The 22,879-nt window shown below is 40.3% G+C and overlaps 1 long non-coding RNA gene across 1 annotated transcript; it reads right to left on the reverse strand.

The window, feature by feature from the left end:
- Positions 1-373: 373 nt before the first annotated feature.
- Positions 374-21,985, reverse strand: LOC147492068 (uncharacterized). The gene is made up of 3 exons (XR_015199137.1): positions 20,642-21,985; positions 20,494-20,537; positions 374-633 (listed from the first exon to the last, which is right to left on the reverse strand). It is a non-coding gene; the product is annotated as an uncharacterized LOC147492068 (long non-coding RNA).
- Positions 21,986-22,879: the final 894 nt, after the last annotated feature.

Here is a 22,879-nt window from a genome sequence, read left to right on the forward strand (position 1 = left end):
ACTATGATAGAAGCCAATTCAGAGTTAAGAAAATAACTAAAACTCCTAACAACCACCTAAAATTTCACTCATTAAACATAGTATGAACATGTACAAATTTATAATAAGACAAAAAGTTTAGAATGGTCAAATATCTATACCAGTATAGAATAAAGGAAACGACTACAAAGCTAGCATGGGAAACATAAGGTTCTATTTCTCAAATAGATTGAATGTTCTAATACAAAGAAGTTTAGACAAGTGGAAGGATAAGTTCAGCAGAACGTTCGAATTACTTAATGAGATTCACATTCTTAAAAGATCTACGACATGGTCATGTAATGCAAAGATTCAAATGGTTGGCCCTTGTAAAGTAGCAAGAATATAGATTACTATATGAACAGCAAGAATGCCCAATCAGACTAACCATATGTATTTGGCAACCATATCAAATAATCTTGAGTCAACAAATATAGGTGATGATAAACAACCATATACATTACAAAGTCTGAGACCTATATATTTAAGACTACTATACCATTATGTCACTATTATTGTATTTGTCAAGACCACCAAATAATCTAATCTCCACAGTAGCACGCAAATGCTATTTGCAACCATGTCGACTAATGTCATCTCAACTCCTGCACTAACCTTCAGTAAAGAAATAATAAACAAGAACAAAATAGTTAACCTAGTAAGTTCAAAGAAATAAAATTATTAAATGAATATTTTCAATATATATCAGTTTCCTAGATTACAGTAAACTACAAACTTGCATTGTAATGAATATGTGCATCTGTTTGTGCCATTGTTATGATGTCGAAACCTAAGTCCTCATCCAATCTAACAATTTAAAATAGTGTATAAGTAAAACATTAACATCCAGATGACACAATTAAAAAGTAAGTTAACAAGTACAATCCTGGGTAACCCATACTACTTAAAAGAGTGCAACTATTAGATTACATATATTTTCGCAAGAGTGCAACAACCTGTAATCCTACCAAAGCCTGATTGCTTGTAAAAGTGGTAATATTGTGTACTTAAAAATAAAATAAGTACCCAAAAAATGTCTCAAATGCAAGTAACTACCTTTCTCAAAGTAATCATTTTTTAGCTGATAAGATTATCATATTCAAATGCGGGTAAACATGTTGTCAGTTCCATACTGGCAGCAATATTTAGAAGAATAATTTATCTATTTTTACAAACACACCAAAACTAATTCATTAGTATACCATTGTTAAGGTTCAGCGTAAGCACTACATTTGCCAATTTGATGGGGATTAGAGACAGCGGTGCACATGCCTAATCTGCAAGTCAAACCACAACCAAAATCTTCAGTCGGCTCCAAGCTGTTTTTCAACTATTAAAATCCATAAAGAACACCCTATTTTGAGGGAGGGGTGGGTGTGTGGGGATTAGGTTCAATAGATAGCCACGTTATAGGAAGTTTGTAAGTACCATCCGTTCTACATTTCATATCACTATAGCACACGTGCCCACACACCAAGTCGTTCCTCACCAGCTCATACCAAGCCATTAGAACGTACCAACAACCCAAACCCAGGTCGTCCCAAACAGCAGTTACAACCATATATTAAAGCAAATCATCTAGCAATCCACGGAGCTCGGTCGGCGCACTAATCAAGGAGACATTTACTTTGTAACATCAGGAGTAATGTCAAATCATCAAGATAGCACAAAATATGGATCTACACTTGATAACGGCCTTGAGCAAATAAGGAAGGTCAGCTCAAACATCTATAAGTAGAGAGAGATGAACTACGTAAGGCTTGATTCAAGTTTACCCCAAGAAACTTGATACGTAGGCAACTCTTGTCCCAAAAAGAGTGCAACCATTCCCTATCAAACAGAACATTAGGTCCTTCGCCCTAAAACACCAAACCTCTACATTGGCACCGTCTGCCGGTTCGTTTCCTTAAGAAAAGAACACACACTATTTTCTCAAGCCCACGAAGCTGGTCAGAAAAACCACCATGGACCCATCACTTCAAATGTTAGCAGACCAGATGAAGACACTCCAGGAGGCCTTCATCACCCTGCAACAAGAAAACCAAACAATGCGCGAACAAGCCACCTCCAACGCTAACAACGGCACTCCAGACGCAGTGTAGAACAATACAGTCACAGCCTTCACCACAACCACCAATCAAAGGTTAGAAGACTTCGCCCAAAGGTTGGAGAAGTCAAACGATAAAGCTAGCGCGATCCAGATCGCTCAGAAGATACTCCAGACATACAAGGCATCACCATTCACAATTGAAATCAGGGACAAGCAACCTCCCTCAGAGTTCATCCAACCAAAGTTCCCACTATACGACGGTAGCTCGTGTCTAGGCCAGCAAGTAGCTCGTTTTAGCCAGACCCTCACACTCTACAGTGCTCCAGATTACGACTACCTGAAGTGCAAACTTTTTCCAGTCCGCCTGAAGGACGGAGCTTTAGAATGGTTCTACACGCTCACTCCTGATTCAATCAGCAACTTCGACAAGCTAGCTGAGATGTTCGCAGCAGAGTTCGTCCACAACAGGAAGAAACAAGCCGACCTGTACTCCTTGCTTCAACTCAAGCAAGCACATGGCGAGACGATCTGCGTTTTCCTAGGACATTTCAAGAAGGAACTTCTCTCAATGGAGCCGGGCCTAAAGGACAGCTTTGCAACTTCTGCATTCACCAATGCTCTCCTGGAAGACTCCGACCTAGTGGGGTCTCTAATTTACAACAAGCCAGAACACTTAGACGACCTATACCACAGAATTGACAAGTACATCAAGTACGAAGAATGGTTGGCCCAGCACAAGGGCAAAGAAGTCTTCGCAGTAAGCGACAAGTGAGGACCCAAAGAAAACAATCACAACACCAACAACAATAGCAACAACAACAACAATGGCTCCAGCTCCCACAAGCCCTCCTACACAAAACGGAAATTCTCCAACTTCTCCAGGATGCCAAGCCAGATCCTGAAGAAGATATATACAACACCATACTTCAAGCCCAACATCAACAAGGTGATCGCCATACCAGAACGTCCATACTACCATTTTCACAAACTCCACCACCATGACACCAATGAATATTGGAGCCTCAAGCACTACCTCCAAGACTTAGTAGAAGAGGGCAAATTGAAAGAGTTCCTGCCAGAAAGTGACTTCAGGCATAAGCTGGATGCCAACCGCCATAGAAGCAGGAGCCAAAGCCATGAACAACCTGCTAACAACAGGAGCAGGAGCATAACAGCCCGACGATCTAAATCTCCAGGTCGGTCGAGGCACAATAGGAGACAGCACTCCTCCCACCACAATGAGGAAAAGGTAATCAACATGATTACAGACATCTCCAATGACGAACCCTCAAGTCGGGAAAAGCGCAAACGGGTAGGATCGCTTTAGGAAATCTACCACATCTCCCATAAAGCTGAGGTGATCAATCCTACCAACCCTCAAGTAACAACGGTAATTTTATTCACCAACAAAGATCTAGACAAGGTGTGCTTACCCACAATGATGCCCTAGTAGTGCACGTCAAAATCAACGAGTGGACAGTCAAAAGAGTCCTCATCGATCTAGGCAGCTCTTGCGACATACTTTTGTATCAAACATACAAGGACATGTACCTACCAGACTCGGTGATGATAGAATCAAATGCACCACTCTATGGGTTCAACGGAGACCGCACATATGCCATTTGAGACGTCATCCTACCAATCTCCATTGGAGAAAAAGCGGACATGGTTAAAATTTCAACACGCTTCAGTGTGATTGATGTCAAGTTGTCCTACACTGCCATTTTAGGATGACGATGGATTCACAAGATCCAACCAATTCCATGTCCTGCGGTTCCCCGGACCTCGAGGCATCATGGAGCTCGGAAGCAATCAACTGGAAGCTCACCGATACAATCATGTCAGCACAACAACCACGGCCAAACCTCATGTCGTCGAAGACAAAGACGTGACAAAGAAGCAAGATCCTTAAGCTTCCAGCCCCCTAACATCAGCAGCAGACAAGCTCAAAGGGAAGCAAGCACAAATAGAACCAGGAGAAAAAGTCAATCTAGGCACAGATGATGACCTAAAATTTGTTTATGTAAGGGCTGATTTAGACCCCAACCTCAAGGAGCAACTTGTCAAATTTCTATCTCTCAATAAAAATGTTTTTGCTTGGTCGTATATCGATATGCTAGGAATCGACCCTCAGGTCGCTTGCCACAAATTAAATGTCAATCCAAATGTAAAGCCTATCAAACAACGACCTAGGAAGCTTGCACTCAAATTTCAAAAAACCATCAACGAAAAGATAGAAAAGCTTAAAAATGTTGGATTCATTAGAGAAGTCGAATACCCGACCTGGCTAGCTAACATCGTAGCTGTTCCTAAGAAAAATGGTCAGGTACGACTCTGCATAGACTTCACCAACGTAAACAAGCATAACCCCAAGGACAGCTTCCCCCTACCAAGAATTGACATACTGGTAGATCAAACTTGCGGACACGAACTCCAATCATTCATGGACGCATACAGTGGGTACAATCATATACCACTTGCAAAGGAAGACTAGGAAAAGACGTCCTTCATAACCGAACAAGGAACGTTCTGCTACAACGTCTTACCATTCGGCTTAAAGAACGCAGGTGTAACCTACCAAAGATTGGTCACAAAGATGTTCAAAGACTTACTGGGCGACACCATGGAAGTCTACATAGACGACATGGTAGTCAAAAGCGAAAAGGCCAGAGATCACATTTCTCACCTGTAAGAAGCCTTTGAAAGATTTCGCCAAAACAAAATGAAGTTCAACCCAGCAAAATATGTATTTGGGGTAACCTCGGGGAAATTCCTAGGATACCTCGTTTCACAAAGGCGTATCGAAGCAAACCCATAACAGATACGAGCTCTCCTTGAAATACCATAACCAACTTCCAAGCAACAAATCTACAAGTTATCTGGCATGGTTTTAGCCCTCAACAGATTCATCTCACGTGCATCTGACAAGTGCAGACCATTCCTGCAAACACTGAAGAAAGATGCAACATTCACATGAACAGACAAATGTCATAAAGCTTTTAACGACCTGAAAGCTTACCTATCAACTCCGCCCGTCCTGTCCAAACCAACTAAAGGAGAGACACTGGGGCTTTACCTTGCAACTACCGACTTTGCTATCAACTCGGTTCTCTTTTATAAAAATAGGGGATCGAAAAGCCAGTCTACTTCACCAGTAAGACATTGGCATATTCATAAAACATTACCCTCCGATGGAGAAACGATGATGTCTTTGTTGTACTCTGCTCGAAAGTTCCGACCTTACTTCCAGGCTCACCGCATCAAGGTCATCACAGATGTACCCATCAAACAAGTCTTGAGTTCTAGCAACAAAACAACTCGCATGGCTAAATGGGTGAAGAACTAGGAGAGCATCACATCGACTTCATTCCCAGAACGTCTCACAAAGGTCAGGTCATTGCTGATTTCTTGGCAGACTTCCCCGTCGAAAATGTCAACTGGGAACCCAAGCCAATTACTTCATTTCATCAACCAACCACCCCAGACACATGGCACCTCTACGTAGATGGAGCGTACAATAATAGCGGTAGTAGACTAGGGGCTGTGTTAACTTTACCAGAAGGAACACAGCTACAAAAGTCAATCAAGATCAATTTTGCAACATCCAACAACGAAGTGGAATATGAAGCATTAATCACAGGCCTCCGCATGGCACAGCAACTACAAGTACAAAAACTCAAAGCTCACAATGACTCACAGCTAATCGTCAAACAAATCACCAAAGAGTATGTCACAAACGGAACAAATCTAGCCAAATATGCTTAGGTCGTCAATGACATTATCAGCTCGTTCAGAACATTCTCCTTGGAACACATTCCCCGGGAAGACAACAGACATGTAGACAGTTTGGCTTTCTTAGCCTCGAAAACCTAAGAGGCATGTCCCAGCACAGTCTATATTGACATCCTGGAAAGGCCGCCTACCAACAAGAAAGTGTCAACAGCCTCACAAACTTTCAGCCCTCATCCGAAGAAGAGATCACTCAATCTTGGATAGGCCCATTTTTTAAATTTATCCTACATGGGGAGCTCCCAGCAGAAGCAAAGAATGCTCATGCCATAAAATTTCGAGCTCCAAAATACACCATAATTAATGGACGATTATTCTGTAAATCCGCAGGAGGACCCCACCTAAGGTGCATAACTCCACGCGAAGGCCAACTCATCTTCGACGAAATTCACAAAGGTGAATGTGGCAACCACACAGGAGCACGATATCTGGCTCATAAAGCAATCGCCCAAGGGTATTATTGGTCAGGCATGCACATCAAGGCAAAAAAAGTACGTTCTCAGATGCCACCAATGTCAAACATTATTTGGACACAACCATCTAAGTCTGGCATGAGAATTGATCAATGTAGCCAGCCCATGGCCCTTTCATATGTGGGGGCCAAACATCATGGGACCATTCATTCCACAAAAGAAAACATGACTCAAATACGTCCTAGCAGCCACAAATTACTTCACCAAATGGGTTGAAGCAATCCTACTAGTTCAAGCCAAAGAAGTCCACGTCATCAACTTCATATGGACTAATATCATCACAAGATTTGATCTACCCCACACCCTTGTCATGGACAACGGAACCCAATTTCCTGGATCACAAGTCAAGACATTTCTACAAAAATGGTGCATCATTCAAGCATTTTCTACACCTAGATATGCCCAAAACATTGGTCAGGTAGAGACTACCAACAAATCAATCAAAGAAAATCTCCAAAAAAAGTTGGAGAGCAAGAAAAGTCAATGGCCAGAACAACTCGAGAACATTCTATGGGCATACAGGACAACAGCCAGAGCCAGTACCAATGAGTCTCCTTTCACACTTTGCTTCGAAACAGAAGCAGTCATACCATCAGAGCTCACAATCACAACTACACGATCTGACATCATCGAATCAAGAGACGATGACAATATCTTGGCAAAAGAAGTCGATCTCCTAGAAGAGCGAAAGGAAACAACTGCAATATCCCTAGCTCGGTACCACCAAACAATCCAACGATCTTACAACAAGAAGGTCGTCCCAAGATCTTTCCAAGCTAGTGACTTAGTCCTCAAAAAGACATTAGCTCCAGCCAAGCTCGACCCAACATGGGAAGGCCCCTACATTGTTGACAAAGTCGTGGGAAATAGAGCATACTGGATCAAAACTCAGCTCGGTGATATGCTTCCCCAACCTTGGAACATAGCTCTCCTCAAGCAATTTTATCAATAATCTTTCTCCAGATATATCAATCAATATGAATAAAATTTCATCAGCATTTCGCGTACAAATGTCACCTTTGCATTACATGAGTACCACGTATCTTGCACTAAGCTACCCGATCTGGGACATCACAATGTCAAATAGTATACCAAAGCTGGAGCTAAGAACGACCCAACTACAATTACCACGCAGTGGTTAATTACCAATCACATCCAACCCAAGGTCCCCCAAAAGGACCCTAAATCAACTTAACACCAACGCCAGGATTAAGCATGATTCAACTGTAATTGCCACGTAATTATCAGTCAAATACAAACATAATGGACCCCCAAAAGGACCCAAATGCCAACTTAAGGCCTTTGAAAAGGGTTAAGTTCGGCTCAAGTATAACTACCATTCAAAGGCTAGTTATCAGTCAATAAAAGGTTCCCCCAAAAGGAACGACCCAATCAAGACACACGAGGAGACCTAGGTGACAGCTACGCTCATCTAATCAGGTCATGAACCAAACAATTACGACCTTCGAACATTAGATGATCTACCACAGTTCAACAGGTCGTCAAAATCTGCTACTATGCAGCACAGAGCGTCAAACAATAAGTCAAAACACATGAAAAACAATCACACGCATGCAAATTCAAAGATAATATCAATGCAGAACAAGTAAGTAATTTAAATATTTTACTTCTCACAAAATTTGGTTAGATACTAGAGGCCCCCAAGTTATCCCAGGAAAATGACCTCAGCATCCCCCATTAAAAAATAGAAGTATCAGTATCAATCACAAAAGAGAATATTATTTAAGCACATCATCCACCACCACTCAAAATCACAAAGAAGAACAAGATCAATTGACACAAGAAAGATTCTCCACATTCAAGGGATCTAGTTAGCAACCCTCTTCACCAACAGAGCTGCTGGCCGGATCACCACTTGCATTCAGCACTTCGGTGGCAACATCTTCAACAGGCTGAGCAGCAGGAGCATCACCAAGGTTGGATGGTAGATCAGGTCGTCTACTAACATTTACAACAGCACTATCCACAGCCAGTATTGCAGCCCCACTTTCGACCGACCTCTTGAGGGTTTTGTATTTACGTTCTAGTTCCATGTAGTCATCCACTAGAACATAAACATCCCCACTCTCTACCAAATCGACTAGGTCATTGTATTCTTTTTGAGCTCTTTCAGCAACATTCTGCACTCGCTTGGTCTCATTAACCCAATGTTGAACCTCCACCTTAGAAGCATCAAGTGTTGGTTGCAGCAAGGCCACCTTCCCAGCCAAATCCCCGACCTGCAACCTCACCCTCGTCACTTCAGCCCTCTCCACCTGTTGCACAACCACCAACTTGTCAAAAGCCTCCTTGGCCGCATCCAACTCATTCTTGTACAGGTCAGAGATAGTGGTCATCTCCCTCAGCTTCCTGTACATGGCCAAAACCTGACAAACCAACAAAATAAGTCAAATCGGAAAGATACTAGGAAAGCACAAACACAGATTGGATGGACACTTACGAAGCACAAGGAGTGATCCAAATCTCTCAGGTTCTCCCCAAATCCTTCCTAGTCTCCAGCTAGAGCATGTCCCCATCCAGAGCAATACTCTCCAGCAGCCCTCCAGCAATTAATGAAAACTTGAAACTATAATCAAAGTTCTTCACTAGGTTGGTCAACCCACTCACTGGGTTGTAGTAGCTGACCAACCTGTCACACCCCGAATTTCGACAGAATTCGGAAAAACACTATTTGTCCCCGACTCTTCGATCTCCGAGGTGTGACGCACTCTCCACTTCCAAAAACCCATAAACAGTTTAAAATATGCGGATAATTAAAAACCAATAAAAATTTTAACTTAAACAACCATCATCTTCATTACCAAAAACAATTTACAAAATGAAAATGCAAATAATATTATCTCAACTGAAAATCTATATCACCTCAAGGGAAAACAAAACTTATCCCGAGATGAACGCTTAACGAAAACCACAAGCAAAGAACCGATCTTCTTCAACACTAAACTCGCCAAAACTTATCAACTATGTTCATTGAATGAACACCCCGATAAGCAAACATGCAAATCGGGATTGATTATAAACAATCTTGGTGTGAGTAGCTAAAAAATATAACATATAATTATACATATATATATACACAATCCAAACGCAGTTAGTTCCTCCATCGAGGCGCTTTAACTTTCAACCACTAATATAACATCCTTAAGAATACTAATTAAAAGGGGTAGTTCCTCCATTGAGGCCTTTTAACTTCACACTAACCACACAACAAACTATACTCATAATAAATAAGGCATGTAGTTCCTCCATCGGAATTTTAGGTTCAACTAAACAAATAACCAACCAAACATATTATATACATTCATCTATTTAAAGATACATCATTAACCAAGATATTACCATAATTATATTATTTCAGCTTTCTTCGCGTGTCCCTAAAATCACGCCGTATCTATGTCTTACCTAGTTTCCTGGCTACCACAATCGCGAACCCAACGCCGAACATGTACATCCACATGCCTCCCTTTACATAATGAGCCACTCCGTATGTGAACCACCTCGAGCGGGATGCCATGTAAATCCTCACACGGAAGCCAAATCTATGTAAGCACCGCCACTATTCGCATAAAATATCATGCATCATCGTTCTATTTTCTTAACGGAATAATCAGCCACTATTCATTCGCCTCGGGAGAGGTCAGAAAAAGGCCATTCAAATTTTAATCGAAACGCCGGAAAGGTCGCCCGAAGGCCATTCAAATTTTAACCCAAACGCCGTAGGGCCAATCACACATGAGTTGTGGTAGTCAGGTTCTAGGATTTTCGTTATGTAATTTATTCAAATGTCATACATTAATGACTCATAAACATTTCTACTATATCACGTGCAGGTCAATTACCTTATTGCACTAAGCCACAATCTCTAGAAATATCTCAATATATCTCATAACCATAATTCATTCTTTCACGTGCCAATATATTATTGCACTACGCCACAATCCCGTGGGCAAATATTCACCGATACTATATTAGCATCTCACATATAAAATAATGGAGTGTATATACATTTCTCCAAGATATTGCATTAATATAAATATCCCAGCATATTATATCATGTCACAATGCTTCAACGTATCGCATACATTTTTATTATAACGTATTAGGAATATAATATCTCCTAACATCTCAATATCGTCACGTGTCAAAAATACACAATATAAATGTCAAATCTTTATTAGATAATGACAACCAAATATATACAAGCTTCCACAGCATTTTATTACTATATGTGTCCATATAATATACACATAAACGAGCACAAATAAACAAATTCCACATACCCACAATCAAAGCCCAAATATGTATATGTTTTTACACACTACTCACGCCAAATCTAAATTAGATAATGACCAACCAAGTTATACAATATCCGGATAATACATTATTACTATATTTGTCCATATAAACAAACATATGAAAACTGGAAAAGTCAACATTCACAACCAACGGTCAAAACCAAAGTCAACGGTCAACGGTCAAAGGTCAACACCTCATGGTCAAGGTCAAACTCAACATGTCATGGTCAAAGTCAAACTGTCATCGTCAAAGTCAAAGGTGAAAGTCAACCGTCCATGGTCAAAGGTCATAGTCAACCGTCAAAAGTCAACGGTCGATGGTCAAAGTCAAACTGTCCTAGTCAAAGTCAAACTGTCCTAGTCAAAGTCAAACTGTCGTTTTCGTGTTCGACAGGTTCATGGTCATAGCCATGGGTCATGGCTAAGGGCAAAGGTGCATGGCTCATGACCACGGTCCTGGTTCGGACCCAACTGGCCAAGCCCAAACCTTAGAACCCGAAAGTCTAAAAGTCCACTTATTTATTCTACCGACCCTAATTGGATCTATTTTAAGTCCTATGGATCGCCTCGACAATATTAGAAACGGGCCCAAAACTTATAATCGAATCGCCCAAATGGTTAAGTGGTTCGGTCCAAAAATAAAACAAAGAGAATCGCCCAACATAACTAATGTGGTCCTAAAATTAAACGAAATTTCGCCCAACTATGAAATTTTCGCCAAGCCAATAAAACATTTCGCCCAACAACTTAAAATGAAATGGCCCAACCACTAAACAAACTAGGCCCAAACAAAACCAAATGGTCGGCCCAACCAAAACCAAAGACTTTGGCCCAAGGCCCAACCGAACTTTATCGTTCATCATCTCTCCCAAATTCTCCTCCTCCGGCCAAACTAAACCGCCACCACCAAACCGATCGTCCTCCCCTTTCAACACATCGGTTATGCCACAAATCGAAAACCCACCAACTTTAATACACCCAACAACTCGATTTGCTAACTCCACCTCCTACCTCCAAACTAGATCTAAAAACTTTATCACGCATTAATGGCCGGCCTCAAGCTTCCAAATGCTCCACCCAACCGCCACACACAAACCTCAAACACACCCCTCACAACCAACCATCAACCCATCACCACAAAAAACACAACAACCCATTTAAACCCAGAAAAACAGCCCAACACCGGGGCCATTAACGCTTCCAAGCTTCATCCGCCCCCACTCTCCAAAGACCCAATCGACAGCCCCTCATCCCTCAATCAAACCTCATAACCCACCAAGCAAACAACAACAATCGTATGGCAAGACCAAGTCGAGGTCGCTACTTCCATTAACTGTTAAGTTTTCCGATGGGGGTTCAACATCCCACCCAATTTCAACCAATCAACCAATATAACGACCCCTAATCACAGCTTTAATCAACACCCTTCCCATACACAACAAAACAGTTCAAACACAAGAAAAAAAAATACGAGAAAATGAAAGATGGATGTAATACGTAACATGGTTTTGACGCATAATCGATTGCGGTAAAACACGGAAAACACGAAAAATAAACTACTCACAAAACAGGTTTTATTTGGGTAGAAAATTCAGTAAAATCTAAACCGATGAAAATCATAGTTTTGAAAGTGGTGAGAGCTAACTCTACTCACCAGATTAGAACTCAACGTCGCCCAAACCGTTGTGCTCCAATGCTCCTAAGAAACAAGCTTCAAAGCTCGCCTCCATCCATTTTTAATTATTCTATTCTCCAGAACCCTATTTTTCTAGAAAAATGTGTTTATATACTTGGGTCCCAAACCCAAGCCTAACACCGACTCGGGCCCAAAACCAGCCCACGATCCCGAGTCCAATCCAATTTAATTTTGAAAATAAATAAATAAATAATTAATAAATAGAAAAATACGATTTTAAAAATCACGCAAGCATACCTATATATACACATATTCAAAAAGAATCTCGTCCCGAGATTCGAAAAGTAAAGCTATACGAACAAAACGTTGGTTATTAACTTAGAACCTATACAAGAATGCACGTTGATTAAACTTAAACAAGATAACATGGATATTAATTATTTTAAATAATACCCGAATATATATCCTCATGCCATTACAAAATCTATTACGTTTTTTAACTGCCTATATTAAAACAAATTATTACATGGCCACTTAAACACAAGACAAATATATCATATCTTTTTAGCATGCAATTTCTTGACACGTAGCAAACTCTACGAAAAATATTCTACTTAACTAATCAATAATATGGGGTAAGTTCATCCCGGTATAAAACATTATGGAGTTTTCATTATCATGCATAAAAGAAAATTAGTGTCTTAACACACTTAAAACAAAATGTCACTCATGTCATTGATACTACAATAAAACTTTATATTTACTTTAGTCATGCTCTCATAAATATTAAATTTAAAACAACCCTTGAATCCTAATTCATGCTTGCAACTGGATCAAATATAGCACGTATCCAAAAAATAATATTTCATATTCATCTATCAAAATCATATAGACTGAAACAAAACAATTCAGAATAAATACTCGAATATGCAAAAATCATGTGAAACTAATTTAACGATATTAATCAATCATATACGCACGGTAATAGTTCACCTATATACAATAATGTAAAAATGTGTATACGCAAGTATACACCTCTCAAAAAGAATACACGTGTATACGCAAGTATACACTTCTCAAAAAGAACACACGTGTATACGCCAGTATACACATCTCAAAAAGAATACACGTATATACGCAAGTATACACGTCTCAAAAAGAATACACGTGTATACGCAAGTATACACATCTCAAAAAGAATACACGTATATTTTATTATTATATTCAATCTATTTCTAACTAATCACCTCTAACAGATTAATCTCTTATACTTTAAAATACTATTCATCCATTAAAGTGTACGAGTGAGGCGAGATAGTTCCTCCAACACCGAGGCAATTAGTTCCTTACTCAGTACGTCACAAAGCCATCAGATAATACAACTCATTCAATATAGATTAAATATCTTATTATTTCTTGAATAATAACATGACACTCAAATACAACGTTCACAGACATGTTATCGCACTTAATCCATAACCCATGTGAAAATGATCACCAACAATAAAACAACATTATAGCAGCACACATCATTTTGATCAAATCCATTAATATTTAACATATTACACATATAACCACTCATCATATGATAAGGAAAAATAAAAGCATTCCATATGCACTCCACAAGAGTAACTAATATAAATATACACCTCACACGTACAAACAAATCAAGAAAAATATTGACTCTTTTTGTTTTTATATCTCTTTCATTTTATTTGTAAAAAGAAAACAACTAGCGGAAATAGTTTTGAAAATAATACTCCTTAAACACTACCCATAAACCACGATCCGAGAATCACCTAGACTCACCTAAGTCTAAGCTAACCAAATGCTCCGATACCAAATCATTACACCCAATTTATTTAATTCGAAAACACTATTTGTCCCCGACTCTTCGATCTCCGAAGGTGACGACTCTCCACTTCCAAAACCCATAAACAGTTTAAAAAACGGATAATTAAAACCAATAAAAATTTTAACTTAAACAAAAGACCATCTTCATTACCAAAACAATTTACAAATGAAAATGCAAATAATATTATCTCAAATGAAAATCTATATCACCTCAAGGGAAAACAAAACTTATCCCGAGATGCAACGCTTAACTTAAAACCACAAGCAAAGAACCGATCTTCTTCAACACTAAACCCCGTCAAAACTTATCAACTATGTTCATTGAATGAACACCCCGATAAGCAAACATGCAATCGGGTCAAGATTATAAACAATCTTTGGTGTGAGTAGCTCTAAAATATAACATATAATTATACATATATATATTAATCCCTACGGCAGCTTAGTTCCTCCATCGATTTTTTAACTTTCAACGACTAATATAACATCCTTAAGAATACTAATTAAAGGTGTAGTTCCTCCATCGAGGCGCTTTAACTTCACACTAACCACACAACAAACTATACTCATAATAAATAAGGCATGTAGTTCCTCCATCGAGCTTTTTAGGTTCAACTAAACAAATAACCAACCAAACATATTATATACATTCATCTATTTAAAGATACATCATTAACCAAGATATTACCATAATTATATTATTTCAGCTTTCTTTGCGGTCCCTAAAATCGCCAGATCTATGTCTTACCTAGTTTCGGCTACCACAATCGCGAACCCAACTTAACATGTACATCCACATGCCTCCCCTTACATAATGAGCCACTCCGGCGAACCACCTCGAAGCGGGATGCCGCGACACCGTAAATCCTCACACGGAAGCCAAATCTATGTAAGCACCGCCACTATTCTAAGATAAAATATTGCGATCATCTTCTATTTCATAACGGAATAATCAAGCTTAATATTCGGTTACGCCAGAGGGTCGCCCCAAGGCCATTCACCTTAAACAAACGCCGTAGTGGACGCCCAAGGCCATTCAAATTTTAAGCGAACGCCGTAAGCGGCCAATCACATGAGTTGTGGTAGTCGTTCTAGGATTTTCGTTATGTAATTTATTCAAATGTCATACATTAATGACTCATAAACATTTCTACTATATCACGCAAGTGTGTCAATTACCTTATTGCACTAAGCCACAATCTCTAGAAATATCTCAATATATCTCATAACCATAATTCATTCTTTCACGTACAATATATTATTGCACTACACACAATTGGGCAAATATTCACCGATACTATATTAGCATCTCACATATAAAATAATGGAGTGTATATACATTTCTCCAAGATATTGCATTAATATAAATATCCCAAAGATATTATATCATGTCACAATGCTTCAACGATCGCATACATTTTATTATAACGTATTAGGAATATAATATCTCCTAACATCTCAATATCACACGGTCAAAAATACACAATATAAATGTCAAATCTTTATTAGATAATGACAACCAAATATATACAAGCTTCCACAAAGATTTTATTACTATATGTGTCCATATAATATACACATAAAACGAAGAACAAATAAATGTACCCATACCCACAATCAAAGCCCAATATGTATATACTTTTTACACACTACTCACGCCAAATCTAAATTAGATAATGACCAACCAAGTTATACAATATCCGACAATACATTATTACTATATTTGTCCATATAAACAAACATATGAAAACCGGAAAAGTCAACATTCAAATAACCAACGGTCAATACCAAAGTCAACGGTCAATCGGTCAAAGGTCAACACCTCATGGTCAAGGTCAAACTCAACATGTCATGGTCAAAGTCAAATCATCATCACAAAGTCAAAGGTGAAAGTCAACCGCCCATGGTCAAAGGTCATAGTCAACCGCCAAAAGTCAACGGTCGATGGTCAAAGTCAAACGGCCCTAGTCAAAGTCAAACCGTTCTAGTCAAAGTCAAACCGCTTGCGTTTTCGTTGTTCGACAAGTTCATGGTCATAGCCATGGGTCATGGCTAAGGGCAAAGGTGCATGGTTTCATGACCACGGGGCCCCGTTCGACCTTCGCCAAGCCCAAACCTTAGAACCCGAAAAGTCTAAAAGTCCACTTATTTATTCTAATTCGACCTAATTGGATCTATTTTAAGTCCTATGGATCGCCTCGCATAATATTAGAAAACGCCCAAAACTTATAATCGAATCGCCCAAACAGCTAAGTGGTTCGGTCCAAAAATAAAACAAAGAGAACTGGCCCAACATAACTAATGTGGTCCGAAAATTAAACTGAAATTTCGGCCCAACTACCACTGAAATTTCGGCCAAGCCAATAAAACATTTCGGCCCAACAACTAAAAAATGAAATGGCCCAACCACTAAACAAACTAGGCCCAAACAAAACCAAACAGGGTCGGCCCAACCAAAACCAAAGACTTTGGCCCAAGGCCCAACCGAACTTTACTGTTCATCATCTCTCCCAAATTCTCCTCCTCCAGCAGCTAAAACCGGCCACCACCAAACCGATCGTCCTCCCCTTTCAACACATCGGTTATGCCACAAATCGAAAACCCACCAACTTTAATACACCCAACAACTCGATTTGCTAACTCCACCTCCTACCTCCAAACTAGATCTAAAAACTTTACTGCCGCCATTAATGGCCGGCCTCAAGCTTCCAAATGCCCACTACCAACCGCCTCACCACACAAACCTCAAACACACCCCCTCACAACCAACCATCAACCCATCACCACAAAACACAAACAACCCATTTAAACCCAAGAAAAACAGCCCAACACCGGCGCCATTAACGCCTCCAAGCTTCATCGCCCCTACTCTCCAAAGACCCAATCGAAATCCTCATCCCTCAATCAAACCTCATAACCCACCAAGCAAACAACAACAATCGTATGGCAAATTCAAGTCGAGGTCGCTACTTCCATTAACAAGTTGCTTCCCATTGTGGGTTCAACATCCCACCCAATTTCAACCAATCAACCAATATAACGACCCCTAATCACAGCTTTAATCAACACCCTTCCCATACACAACAAAACAGTTCAAACACAAGAAAAAAAATAATGTAAAATGAAAGATGGATGTAACACGTAACATGGTTTTTGACGCATAATTGACCGCGGTAAAACACGGAAAACAAAAAAATAAACTACTCACAAAACAGTTTATTTGGGTAGAAAATTAAGTAAAAAATCTAAACCGATGAAAATCATAGTTTCAAGAGTGGTGAGAGCTAACTCTACTCACCTGTATTAGAACTCAACGTCGTCCAAACCGTCGTGCTCCAATGCTCCGGCAAACAAGCTTCAAGCTCTGCCTCCATTTTTAATTATTCTATTCTCCAGGAACCCTATTTTCTAGAAAAAATGTGTTTATATACTTGGGTCCGAAACCCAAGCCCAACCCGCTTTCGGCCCAAAACCAGCCCACGATCCCGAGTCCAATCCAATTTAATTTTGAAAATAAATAAATAAATAATTAATAAATAGAAAAATACGTATTTAAAAATACGGGCGTTACACAACCGGTCCAGGACGTCATCACCACTCTTGTCACTTGGGGCCGCACTCTCCAACCCCTTGCACTTTTGGGCAACTGACTCAGTCTCACTAGCCTTCTTCTTGCCCCGGGCATCACCAGTACCCACATCAACAGCCAACTCCTTCAGATTCATCTTCTTCAAAGGAGCCCGACCTGAAGAAGTCCGACCTTCCCCAGCACTAAGTTGTTCCTCAGACTCAGTTCGGGACCTCTTCGCCCCCTCAGACTCAGCCACCTCATAACGCCTCTTCATCTGAGGCCTCCGAAAAGGAGCAGGAGCATCACGGCTCTCCCCCAAAGACTTCCCGCACACCTACCCAGATCGGTCACCATCACCCCCCTCAGCACGTCTAAGAGCAGAACGGCTATCAGCAGCTCCTCCAGCCGTTCTCACTCCAGAAACAGGTGCCCTCCTTTGGCTCTCTCTCTCCATCTCAGCATCCGAGCTAGAATCAGAGATGTCAAAAATGAGCTTACGAGCCGTCTTCTTTTGCTCCACCTTCTTCCGATTGATCTTCTCCCCTCCACACTTCTTAAAGTAGTGAGCAACCTCCCCCAAGACAGCTCATTTCTCCTCCTAACTCAAACAAGCAATTTTTTCTATAACGTCAAGCTTGGGACGACCCCGAATGGCAACATCTGCACAAAAGGAAACAAAAATATCAGAACGTACAACATATCAAATACAATACCTACATACGACCTACAAAATAACTACATACCATCCCACTTTACAGAATGGGTATTCAGCTCCCACCCAGAAGGGGTGTAATTACCCACAACCAACAACGGCCTACGCCCCTATTCCTCCTTACTCACCCCCACAATCACAGCAAACTTCCCCTTTACGACCTGCAAACTAAAGTTCATTGCAGACGATCTCTTCACAGAGAAATGCTCCAACCCATCTGATAAGCAGATGTTATAATCCCTCTCATTCAACAAATCCAACATATGGAAAACCCTCCAACTATTCCCTGCGAACTGACAAAGGGCTTTTCCACAAAAATTCAAAACCTCAACAGTAAGACGAAAAAATGGCAACCTCATCCCAGCCTTCAACTGCCCATAACAAACCACCACTCCCCCATCCTAAGGAACATAATCACTATTATACAATCTCCTTTCTTCACTCAGGTCGTACATCTCCAGGTCGAACTCTACCCAACCAAACTCCTCCCTCAAAGTAGCATAACAACCTACCGGCCTAGACTCCACCTCCTCAGCCATCGTCTCTAATGGAGAAGACGATGACACCTAAACTACACTACGAACCCTAACTTCAACATCTTCTTCACTTACAGTTCTCTCTCTCTCCATTGATCAATTTCCACTTCCCCACTCAAACTATCACTGGTCATATACATTACAAAAACAAAAGAAGCAGAAAGATCAAATTTTTAAGTTTGAAAGCACGCACCTGATAACAAAGAATGGAAAGGTTTTTCTTCATTTTTCTTTTCTTTCTTTCGCTCTGCTTTTCCTTGGTTGATAGAATGAAGAGGTGAAAAACCTTTCGCACACCAAAACCCCTAAGCTGCCTAAACCTCGAGAAGAGAGAAACGTTTCGTATTCCCAAAAACACAATCATAACTCGCCCACAAACCGCCGCGATTTTAGGCCCATGGGTCAGATCGAATTGTTCCCGCACATTTTTCCAACATATAAAAAAACCCATCAAACTGACACGTGTTAAAAAGCTTTGTTTTAACTTTTATTTTCACACCCCAGCTGTCCAAATAATAAGTAAAACAAAGGGGGCTGTTTAAGTACCCTCCATTCTACATTTCATATCACTACAGCACACGTGTCCACACACCAGGTCGTTTCTCACCAGCTCGTACCAAACCATTAGAACGTACCAACGACCCAAACCCAGATCGTCCCAAAAAGCAGTTACAACCATATATGGAAGCAAATCATCTAGCGCAATCCTGGAGCTCAGTCAATGCACCAATCAAGGAGACATTTACTTTTTAACATCAAGAGTAATGTCAAATTATCAAGATAGCACAAAATATAGATCTACATTTGATAACGGCTTGGAGAAAATAAGGAAGGTCAGCTCAAACATCTATAAGTAGGTAGAGATGAACTACATAAGGCTTGATTCAACTCTTGTCCCAAGAAGAGTGCAGTCATTCCCTATCAAATAGAACATCAGGTCGTTCACCCCAAAACACCAAACCTCTACAAAGTTCAATAATTGGTAGCCAAAAAATTCACCAAGTGAATCTGATAGAAGTGTATAAACTTATATATGATAGACTAGTATCTCACAAAAACCCAAAATATTAAGTTTAGAAATTCTCAACCAAATGACGGAGCACACTTGGGTTTCTCCATTCAAAGTATGGGATGGACAGTGTGAGCAAGCAAGATCCTAGATCTACCTTGTTCAAAGATATTGGCTGGTTTCTTTTGTCACAGAATATACACAAATTAGACAATGACCAATTGTTTTTTTTTTATCTATAACAAGTACTTTGAATAGTTCAAGGATCATATGTTTAGATAAATGAATGTGAGATTCCTAGTTCACTATACATATTCATACATAAAGTTTATAAAAATTATTTCTTATATATAAAGCCTGAAAAACCCACCAACACAAACACTTCAAATTTATTTCTTATCCAATATTCTTCTTCAAGTCTAGGCATCAATTTTTTGTCTTTTAGCTGAAGAAAGGAATACAATAGTTCCTCTTGCAAACAAAAAAAAATTAAAAACATCATATTGAATTGAAGGAAAAAAAAACATACCTCAAATTCCAAAAATACCTCATTTAAGCTAAGGCTAACTGCTCCTGTAACTCCCAAATTGAAAAGCCCAAAACGAAAAACAATTAGAATTTGTGCTCAAACAAATTAGAAAAAGAGAGAAATCAGACCGAAAGCATACCCATCTTACCTGGTTCGTCTTCCTCCTTCAAGCTCTCCTCCTCGCCCTGGTTCATCTGACACTAGATTGTTGTGTTTAACGATATGAGATACCGTCATTTCATAGATCGAAGATGTTAGGTTTTATAGCGTGAGACGGGTGGGAATGATAATTGTTAAGTGTTTAACCAAATAATCCCAACTTTTACAAAATTTTTATTTCCTTTTTTATACGGTTGGGTTTGGAGATGGTGGAAAACTGTAGTGTTGTATTGCTTTAGTGAGTACGTGATTTCTCAATTTGGAATGAGCGAAAATGGGGCGGGGGGGAGGGGGTAGATAACATTTATTTATTAGCACTTATAAAAAAACAACGCTATAAACCAATACAACAACCGCTTGGGCCTAAATGTTAGAGCCGACATGCCACTTGATAAACCGCTTAAGCCTAACCTTGAAGAATCCCACGCGCAACTTGATTAACCGCTGGGGATAGTTGAGAAGGTGTATCACAACTTCATTAACCATGGATATGCTTAACCGATTTGGTATATTTGATGAAACTCCAACTTTAACTGTAAATCTGGGCACTTTAAGTGCCTATTAATCGCCGCATAAGTGTTATATACCACTCAACCGATCCGATCAAAAAAATTAGAGGTATGAGCGAGTGCCACAAATCAGCCTATTTGTCCCGCTTAATCGGGCGATTTCTGAGAAATCAGTCTAACAAAAGCGTCGCTTAATCGTTTTTCCAGTTTTTTGTGTGTGACTGTGTGTTAGACTTTAAGTCCACCAAAAAGCCCAAAACAAAAAAAACCCACGAATCAATATTGAAAACGTTTCATTCACCGAGGAAAACTGGAAAACACAATCAAAACCATAAAAAAGAAGTGAAAAACTACAAAAAAAAAAACCTTCCACCACTACACCACTCCATTGCTCAGGCGAGTTTTTGTACTTCTTCTTTTCTTTCTTCTTATTATTCTTTTTCTTTCATATTTGCTTAGAAAGTTTTTGTATTGTGTGAACCCAGTTAGTACCCTTTAACTGCACACCTCCACTCTCCTCTGTCTCTTCTCAAAGATGAGACTCCCTCTCTTTTGAACCTTTCAACTTAACCCATTTAGGGCTGCCTACGTACCCCCTTCAGGGAGGATCAAGCTGTGCCGTAGTTCTCTCCCTCTCCACTCTTGAATTCTCCCCCTCTTTAGATGTCCTCTCCTCTGGTTGTCTCCTCACCCCCTCTCTCTAACCGCTAACCGCTCCTTTATCCCACGATCTTCTTTCTAGTTCCACGACCACTAATTGTCCAACTATCTCTTGATATATCGCGGCTTTGTTATCGTACTCTCGTATGCCCCTTCACTATTCGCGCTCCTCCTTTGGGTCATTGAAACCACACCGGGTCCCTATGCCCCTCCGTGATTCGTGCCCCTTACATGATTCGCGGACTGGATCACGTGCTCCCTCTTTCTTCTACCTTACGCTGTCTCGGTCCCGAAGACATGTCATCTTGATGGTCACGAATTAGGCCGATACAGATGCCCCCTCTCGGGTCCGTCGACGAAGACGGTGGACCCGAGAAGACCTTGACGTCCCCTGTATACGTACTTGAATTCCAAACCTTCGCAGTATCATGACGTGATCTCATAATTTTGTGTAATCCTCTAGCACTAGCTCTGTGCCATATCGAATTATCTAATAGTTTGAATATGTCTCCATTTATATCATTCTGGCTCATATTGATATTTTCTCAGCTCATCTCTTGAAGTTTTCGCCCCTACTAGTTTAAGGGTGTGTCCAACCAACGCATGTTTTGGACAAGAGGGTCCACGGATGGCTCCTCCCACTTGCTCCACTCATATAGCAAGGAATATACTCAGATAGCTTGCCCCCGGTTTGTTTTTCCACGGTCTTGAACTAGGCGGTGTCATCAACAGTGACTCGGTTTGCTCTCGCGTTACCGTTACTTGCCCCTGCTCTCCTTTATTGAACTCACTAGCATGTCCGCGATGTGTCTCAACCTCAACCATCAATTCTCCTTCACATAACTCACTACTATCTCCGTGATGTGTCTCATCCTAGCCATCAACTCTCCTTCACATAGCTCACTACTATGTCCGTGATATGTCTTATCCCCGCCATCAACTCTCTTTCAAAGAACTCACTGCATAAGTTGATTCAGACATACCGTCTGCGAAGGGCTCATCCCCCCCGCTGTCTTTGATCAGCTGTGAAGCTTGTTAGGGTTGCCCCCAAGTTTGAT

This window comes from Coptis chinensis, chromosome 6 (assembly GCF_015680905.1).
Source record: "Coptis chinensis isolate HL-2020 chromosome 6, ASM1568090v1, whole genome shotgun sequence".
NCBI lineage: Eukaryota > Viridiplantae > Streptophyta > Magnoliopsida > Ranunculales > Ranunculaceae > Coptis > Coptis chinensis.